Raw genomic sequence first — 8385 nt, 5'->3', positions numbered from 1 at the left:
ACTACGCTCGCTCTACTGCCTCATAGGCTTCAGGCCACTAGCCTGAAGCCTATGAGGAAGAACGGAGGGGACGGGAGCCATAGGCTCCCGTGACCCTCATTGAAGTGTTTGCTGCCTGGTGCCCCTGGAGATTTTGCGCCCGGCGCAACGCCCCCCCCCTCCCCCCCACACGCTACGCCCCTGCTCTAGTCAGCAAATTAATCCATACCCCCTGAGCAAAGGGTACCTGAGATTGTGACTTTGAGGTTTTTGTAAGCTATAAGCCATAATCATTCAAATTATAACAAATAAAGGCTTGAAATATCTCACTTTGCATGTAATGAGTCTCTCTCATATGTTAGTTTCACCTTTTAAGTTGCATTACTGAAATAAATTAACTTTGCACGATATTCAAATTTTTCGAGTTTCACCTGTAGATAAATTATATCCCCATTTACGCAGAATTAAACTAAAAATAAACAATAAAAAATAAACATCATAGGCATTGCTGTGTTTGAAAATGACCAAACTATTAAAATATAAACGTAATTATCCAGTACAATGAACGCTGTACCAAAAAGAAAAAATCTAAATGTCTAATTTGCCTTTTTTTGTCACTTTTTTCTGGAACAAAAAGTGATCAAAAGGTCATACACACTTCAACAATGCTATCAATAAAACCTACAGATTGTTGCAAAAAATAACTTATGGGGTCAGAATGCTGATGAAAAGAAAAAATATAGTGAAAAAACGAAAAAAAAAAAAAAATGAAAAAAGTATATAATTGTGGTATGAAGGTAACAGATCAGTTTTACTTTCATAGGGAATGTCGTAAAAACAAAACCCATAAAACTATGGTGGAATTGCCTTCTTCTTTTCAAAATATGAAATTCGCTCATCTCTAGTAGCAATGTTTCCCATAGACTACATTACAATAAATAATTGATCTGTCTGGTCAGATTGTTCATTTCCTTGACTAGTGGATAATTCACCATATGGTTCGGGGTCAATAACTACTGTGCGTAATATAGAGTCTCAGAGTGATTACAATATCTAACCCAATGTCTTTGGACCGTGTACAGTGTTTTGCAATGGTTCTTAATGTACATTTTAGAAAGCATAACCTACATAAATATTTCCTATAAGGAAGAGATCACGCATGTGACTACCTGGATGCCAGTCTGATGACCATAATAAGTGCCCAATATGCATTAGTACATTACTCAGTTGTGTTCTTTATGCCTAGTATACTTTTTAAAGGGTTTGTGGCAATTACAGTTGCAAGAAAAAGTATGTGAACCCATTGGAATGATATGGATTTCTGCACAAATTGGTCATAAAATGTGATCTGATCTTCATCTAAGTCACAACAATAGACAATCACAGTCTGCTTAAACTAATAAATAAGATATATAACCGCGGCACTCAATTTTAGTAAACAGTTGTATTTATTAACTATTCCATCCAGAAATAGACGACATAGGCTAAGGCCAACGTTTTGGTCTCATCCCGAGACCTTGATCACGGCCTAAAATAATACAATATTTGTGATATACATATCAGTATAGTTATAAAAAATTGTATCGTATTCTGGATATCATAGGAATTAAATTATACTAATATATACAGATCCATACAATGTATGGCAATAAAGCATTGCCAGAGATTGTAGAGACAGAGATCTTAAAAAGGTGCAAAAATATATACAGTTTTAGATGAACACCATAGAAAAACATTGCAAACAGGAGTGGATTGCAGAGTAATGTAGCGGTCAGAAGAATCCTATTTTGTAGCGAAAAGCCTGTAAAAAGGTCGATCTGTATAGACAACGATCTATAAGCTTCATACCTGAATATAGAATACGTCTGGTGCGGTGGATGGTCAGTGTTGTCTGGGCCGTAACAGGTAAAATATTAGTGCGGTGTCCGGCGTGGATCGCCGTCCGCCTGACGTCATCGCGACTGTGCGTGTGACGTCACAAGAAGCGTGCCGCTTCGCCGCGCATGCACAGTAGCGCTGATGTGGCGATTCAGGGCATGGGCAAGCGGAGCTAATGACTGAAGGGCGGTATCGATGGGAAAAATGTCAGACAATATATCAAATTGATGTGCCGTCTCAAGAATAAGCAATTGTGGGACTAATATATGATGATTATGCACTGTTGAAGCAAAAATTACTTATGGGCAATATAGGGCAATGTATAAAGGTTGAATATGGATACATCTATGCACAGTTAGTAGGATATGTAGGGGTATATAGATACTAGAGGATACTATATCTATGTGAGGACACATACCACCTGAAGATGTGCTGTGAGGATCATTTTGTCAGAAAAAAGTGGAGGAGAAAAGAAAATTAATATTAATCAATGACACTTAGTTAGAACAACGTATAACGTTACTAATGATGAACATGTGTTAAAAAACCTTATGGCAATGGATCCTCAACAATTACAGTAATCCTATTACGGTCCATATCCATGAGATATACAGAGGAACATTAATTGAACGGAAAGAAAAACAAAAAAACAAAAAAACTATTATTCGTTTGGGGAAGGAACTGTGAGTCAAGTTCATAGAACACAAAAATCAAAGTCTCTGTTTAACCCGTGTGGCGACAGGGTATTTAGTTCGAAAATCCAAAAAAGATTTGCGCTGTTTTAAGTGCGCAATCCTATTTCCTCCTCTCCTTGCTAACGGTACATGTTCCAAAACTTGATATTGTAGTTGGCTGATATGATGTTTCGCAGAAATGAAGGGATATGGGTTTGGAAGTTCAATTTTATGGCATCGGATGTCAGATTTATGTTTTGAAATACGGTCCCGAACGTTTTGGGTGGTCTCGCCTACGTAGGCTAATCCGCATGGACACTTAATGAGATAGACAACAAACGAGGAGCTGCAAGTAAAGAAGTCCCTAGCATGGTACACTTTTCCAGAGTGTGGATGTATGATTCTGTTGCCTCTTATTACATTGGTGCATTGGGCACAGCTGAGGCAGGGATATGTACCTGTTTTTTTGGGGGCTAAAGTGGTTTGACGTAGTCTCGGTGTAAGTGGCCTATATCAGCACGTACTAATTTATCTTTTAGATTGGTCGGTCTCTTATAGCACATGCGGACGGGATGCTGGAACTCGGTAACAGTTGGGTATGATTGATGTAAGATGGACCAATGTTTTTTGACTATGGACTGGATTTTAGGTGCAAATGGATGGTAAGTCAAAATCAAGGGTACACGAGGCAAGGTTTGTGATTTGGGTGGAACGGGGGAGCTGGATTGGATTTGGGAAAGTTCCTGTTGTAGAAGTGTATTAGGGTATCCTCTCTCATGAAATTTTTGTGCCATTTCATTCAGGCGTCGATTTTGGAGCACAGGATCTTCAACTATTTTTACTACTCGTTTGAACTGGGAACGGGGAAGTGAGTGTTTGGTATTTTTCGGGTGGCAACTAGAATAGTGAAGTAAAGTGTTGCGATCTGTCGGCTTTCTATATAAGTCAGTTGTCAGTTTGCCCTTCTCTGTTTTGATGACTACCGTGTCCAGAAAACTGATGGATTGTGAGTCAAAGTGAGAGGTAAAAGTCAAGTCTGGGTCCTGTTCATTGATATGGTTCAAGAAATCAGAGAATGATGCAGTGTCTCCTTTCCAAATACAGAAAATGTCATCTATATAATGGTACCATATGTTGACGTGTGTTTGAAAAAGTGGGTGGGGATAGACAAAATCCTCTTCAAACTTGGCCATAAAGGTATTTGCATACGGTGGCGCTACATTAGCCCCCATAGCGGTACCCCGCTTTTGGAGATAGTAGGCGTCCCCAAACATGAAATAGTTGTTATGTAATATAAAATTCAATAGCGTCACACAGAAACATTGTGCTTCTGGAGAATAGTTAGATGTTGTTAGAAGTGATGAGACGGCCTGGACCCCCCTATCGTGGGAGATAGAGGTGTACAGGCTGTTAACATCAAGGGTAACTAAAAGGGACTCAGGAGTGATATCCACCAAATTAGAGATAATTGACAAGAAATGGCTTGTATCTAGTAGAAACGACCGTGTTTGTTTCACTAGAGGGGTGAGTATTTTTTCCAAGAAGATCGAAATTGGAGACAGGATAGAGTCAGTAGAAGCTACGATTGGTCTACCAGGGGGACTGGTGAGATTCTTGTGTATTTTAGGTAATATGTAAAATACAGGAGTGACTGCGTTATCATTGGTGAGAAAGGTATATGTGTCCTTATCGAGGATGCCTAAGGAAAGGTGGTGATCAAGCAGAGTACTTAATTCCTTTTAAATACGGAAAATGGGATTACAAACCACTTTTTCGTAAGTCGATGTGTCAGCTAACTGTCTGTTGATTTCGGATATATAGGCTGAAGTGTCCATGACCACAATTGCCCCACCTTTATCGGCTGATTTGATGGTAATTGTATTGTCTTCTCTTAGTGTGTTGAGTGCTATATGTTCCTTGCTCTTCAAATTGCGGGGGATGTGCATGGTCTTATTCTTCAGTTGTTTAATATTTTTATTTATGTCTTGTTGTACCAAGTTAATAAAAGCTTCTGCCGCATGGTAATGTTTTGGGGGCATGAAATTACTTTTATTTGTCAGGTTAAGTGAACTAATGGAAAGTTCTGTGACTGTATTTGTAATGGGCGGTGGCGCAGAAACAGCTAGTTGAGAGAAGTGAGGTTTGAGGCGGATAGACCTATAAAATCTTTGTAGCTCTTGTTCTAAGAGAAATAGCGGAGAGTACCGTATGGACAAAATGACAAACCTTTTGAAAGTACGTCAAGCTCAGCAGGTGATAATGTTCGTGATGAGATGTTCACAACGGTATTCATACCTGTGAGCGCATCTGTATTCCCGTCTGTATTTGATCGGCGGTGGCCCCTTCCTCGGCGTGTGCGGCGGGTCATCGTCTCCCTGGTCTGTATCCGCGTCTTTGAAAAAAACACTGGTTTCGATATCCAGTAGATCGGTCGCTTCCTGAAGAGGAGGATGCGTAGCCCGTGTATGAGGTGAAGTCGTTGCCCTTCAAGGTATTTTGCCATTGCCAGCGATATACTCTTTGCAGTTGGTAATCCTCGGAATCGCGAAGGAATTTGTTGCGCTTGGTATTCTCTAGATATTTCCGATGTTCGTCCAGGATTCTCTCTGTTTTCGATTTAAGCTCGGTCCATTCTTCTAGTGGGACAGTGGATACCAATTGGGTTTCTCTAGCCGTCAGCTTCTCCTTTGATTTAATGATTGATTTCTGAAGGAACTCAATGCTCAATACGATAATATCGAAAGAACATTTATTAATGATGGATTCGAATTTGGTGCTGTAGTCGTTGTTTGAAGAGAAGAGGGTCGGACGAAGATGAACCCGAAGGCCTCTAGGAATCTTCTTCGATCTATGATACTCTGCAAGCGTTATACAGTGTAGTTCCGCCGAGATGAGTTTTTTTGATTCTCGTTCCCAATCTCGGCTTCGGAACTCGCTAGGCGGTATATTTAGAAAGTTGCTTGCTGTGTTCACTTGGGAAACGATCTCTTCTGCTGCTAAGTTATCGTAAGAGAATGTTGTCGAAGACATTGGGAGGGTGCTCAGTCCCCAAAAAAATAATGCAATTTTCAGGTTGTTTTGGACGGCACTCCGTAGCTGGGTTCCGGTGCTCAGCAGTAATGGCAATCAATATATAAGATATATAAACGCGGCACTCGATTTTAGTAAACAGTTGTATTTATTAACTATTCCATCCAGAAATAGACGACATAGGCTAAGGCCAACGTTTCGGTCTCATCCCGAGACCTTGATCACGGCCTAAAATAATACAATATTTGTCATATACATATCAGTATAGTTATAAAAAATTGTATCGTATTCTGGATATCATAGGAATTAAATTATACTAATATATACAGATCCATACAATGTATAGCAATAAAGCATTGCCAGAGATTGTAGAGACAGAGATCTTACAAAGGTGCAAAAATATATACAGCTTTAGATGAACACCAGAGAATAACATTGCAAACAGGAGTGGATTGCAGAGTAACGTAGCGAGACCACCCAAAACGCTCGGGACCGTATTTCAAAACATAAATCTGACATCCGATGCCATAAAATTGAACTTCCAATCCCATATCACTTCATTTCTGCGAAACATCATATCAACCAACTACAATATCAAGTTTTGGAACATGTACCGTTAGCAAGGAGAGGAGGAAATAGGATTGCACACTTAAAACAGCGCAAATCTTTTTGGATTTTCGAACTAAATACCCTGTCGCCACACGGGTTAAACAGAGACTTAGATTTTTGTGTTCTATGAACTTGACTCACAGTTCCTTCCCCAAACGAATAATTGTTTTTTTGTTTTTCTTTCCGTTCAATTAATGTTCCTCTGTATATCTCATGGATATGGACCGTAATAGGATTACTGTAATTGTTGAGGATCCATTGCCATAAGGTTTTTTAACACATGTTCATCATTAGTAACGTTATACGTTGTTCTAACTAAGTGTCATTGATTAATATTAATTTTCTTTTCTCCTCCACTTTTTTCAGACAAAATGATCCTCACAGCACATCTTCAGGTGGTATGTGTCCTCACATAGATATAGTATCCTCTAGTATCTATACAGGGAGTGCAGAATTATTAGGCAAATGAGTATTTTGACCACATCATCCTCTTTATGCATGTTGTCTTACTCCAAGCTGTATAGGCTCGAAAGCCTACTACCAATTAAGCATATTATGTGATGTGCATCTCTGTAATGAGAAGGGGTGTGGTCTAATGACATCAACACCCTATATTAGGTGTGCATAATTATTAGGCAACTTCCTTTCCTTTGGCAAAATGGGTCAAAAGAAGGACTTGACAGGCTCAGAAAAGTCAAAAATAGTGAGATATCTTGCAGAGGGATGCAGCACTCTTAAAATTGCAAAGCTTCTGAAGCGTGATCATCGAACAATCAAGCGTTTCATTCAAAATAGTCAACAGGGTCGCAAGAAGCGTGTGGAAAAACCAAGGCGCAAAATAACTGCCCATGAACTGAGAAAAGTCAAGCGTGCAGCTGCCAAGATGCCACTTGCCACCAGTTTGGCCATATTTCAGAGCTGCAACATCACTGGAGTGCCCAAAAGCACAATACTCAGAGACATGGCCAAGGTAAGAAAGGCTGAAAGACGACCACCACTGAACAAGACTTATATTATATTATATACTTATTTATCACCATGTGAATATTAATACATCTATGCTATTACACTTAGAGACAGTATTCCCTTAAGACTATCTTATATAAAACTCATAGTTATATAAAGCATAAAACATAAATTCTTTTTACAGGCTTTTTTCTACAAAATAGGATTCTTCTGACCGCTACGTTACTCTGCAATCCACTCCTGTTTGCAATGTTTTTCTATGGTGTTCACCTAAAACTGTATATATTTTTGCACCTTTTTAAGATCTCTGTCTCTACAATCTCTGGCAATGCTTTATTGCCATACATTGTATGGATCTGTATATATTAGTATAATTTAATTCCTATGATATCCAGAATACGATACAATTTTTTATAACTATACTGATATGTATATCACAAATATTGTATTATTTTAGGCCGTGATCAAGGTCTCGGGATGAGACCGAAACGTTGGCCTTAGCCTATGTCGTCTATTTCTGGATGGAATAGTTAATAAATACAACTGTTTACTAAAATCGAGTGCCGCGTTTATATATCTTATATATTGATTGCCATTACCGCTGAGCACCGGAACCCAGCTACGGAGTGCCGTCCAAAACAACCTGAAAATTGCTTAAACTAATAACACACAAAGAATTAAATGTTACCATGTTTTATTGAACACACCATTTAAACATTCACAGTGCAGGTGGAAAAAGTATGTGAACCCCTAGACTAATGACATCTCCAAGAGCTAATTGGAGTGAGTTGTCAGACAACTGGAGTCCAATCAATGAGATAAGATTGGAGGTGTTGGTTACAGCTGCCCTGCCCGATAAAAAACAGACATCAGTTCTGGGTTTGCTTTTCATAATAAGCATTGCCTGATGTGAATGATGCCTCGCACAAAAGAGCTCTCAGAAGACCTACAATTAAGAATTGTTGACTTGCATAAAGCTGGAAAGGGTTATAAAAGTATCTCCAAAAGCCTTGCTGTTCATCAGTCCACGGTAAGACAAATTGTCTATAAATGGAGAAAGTTCAGCACTGTTGCTACTCTCCCTAGGAGTGGCCGTCCTGTAAAGATGACTGCAAGAGCACAGCACAGACTGCTCAATGAGGTGAAGAAGAATCCTAGAGTGTCATCTAGAGACTTACAAAAGTCTCTGGCATATGCTAACATCCCTTTTAGCGAAAATATACGATACGTAAAACACTAGACAAGAATG

The sequence above is a fragment of the Bufo bufo genome, chromosome 2 (assembly GCF_905171765.1).
Source record: "Bufo bufo chromosome 2, aBufBuf1.1, whole genome shotgun sequence".
Lineage (NCBI taxonomy): Eukaryota > Metazoa > Chordata > Amphibia > Anura > Bufonidae > Bufo > Bufo bufo.
This window is presented reverse-complemented; position numbering follows the sequence as displayed.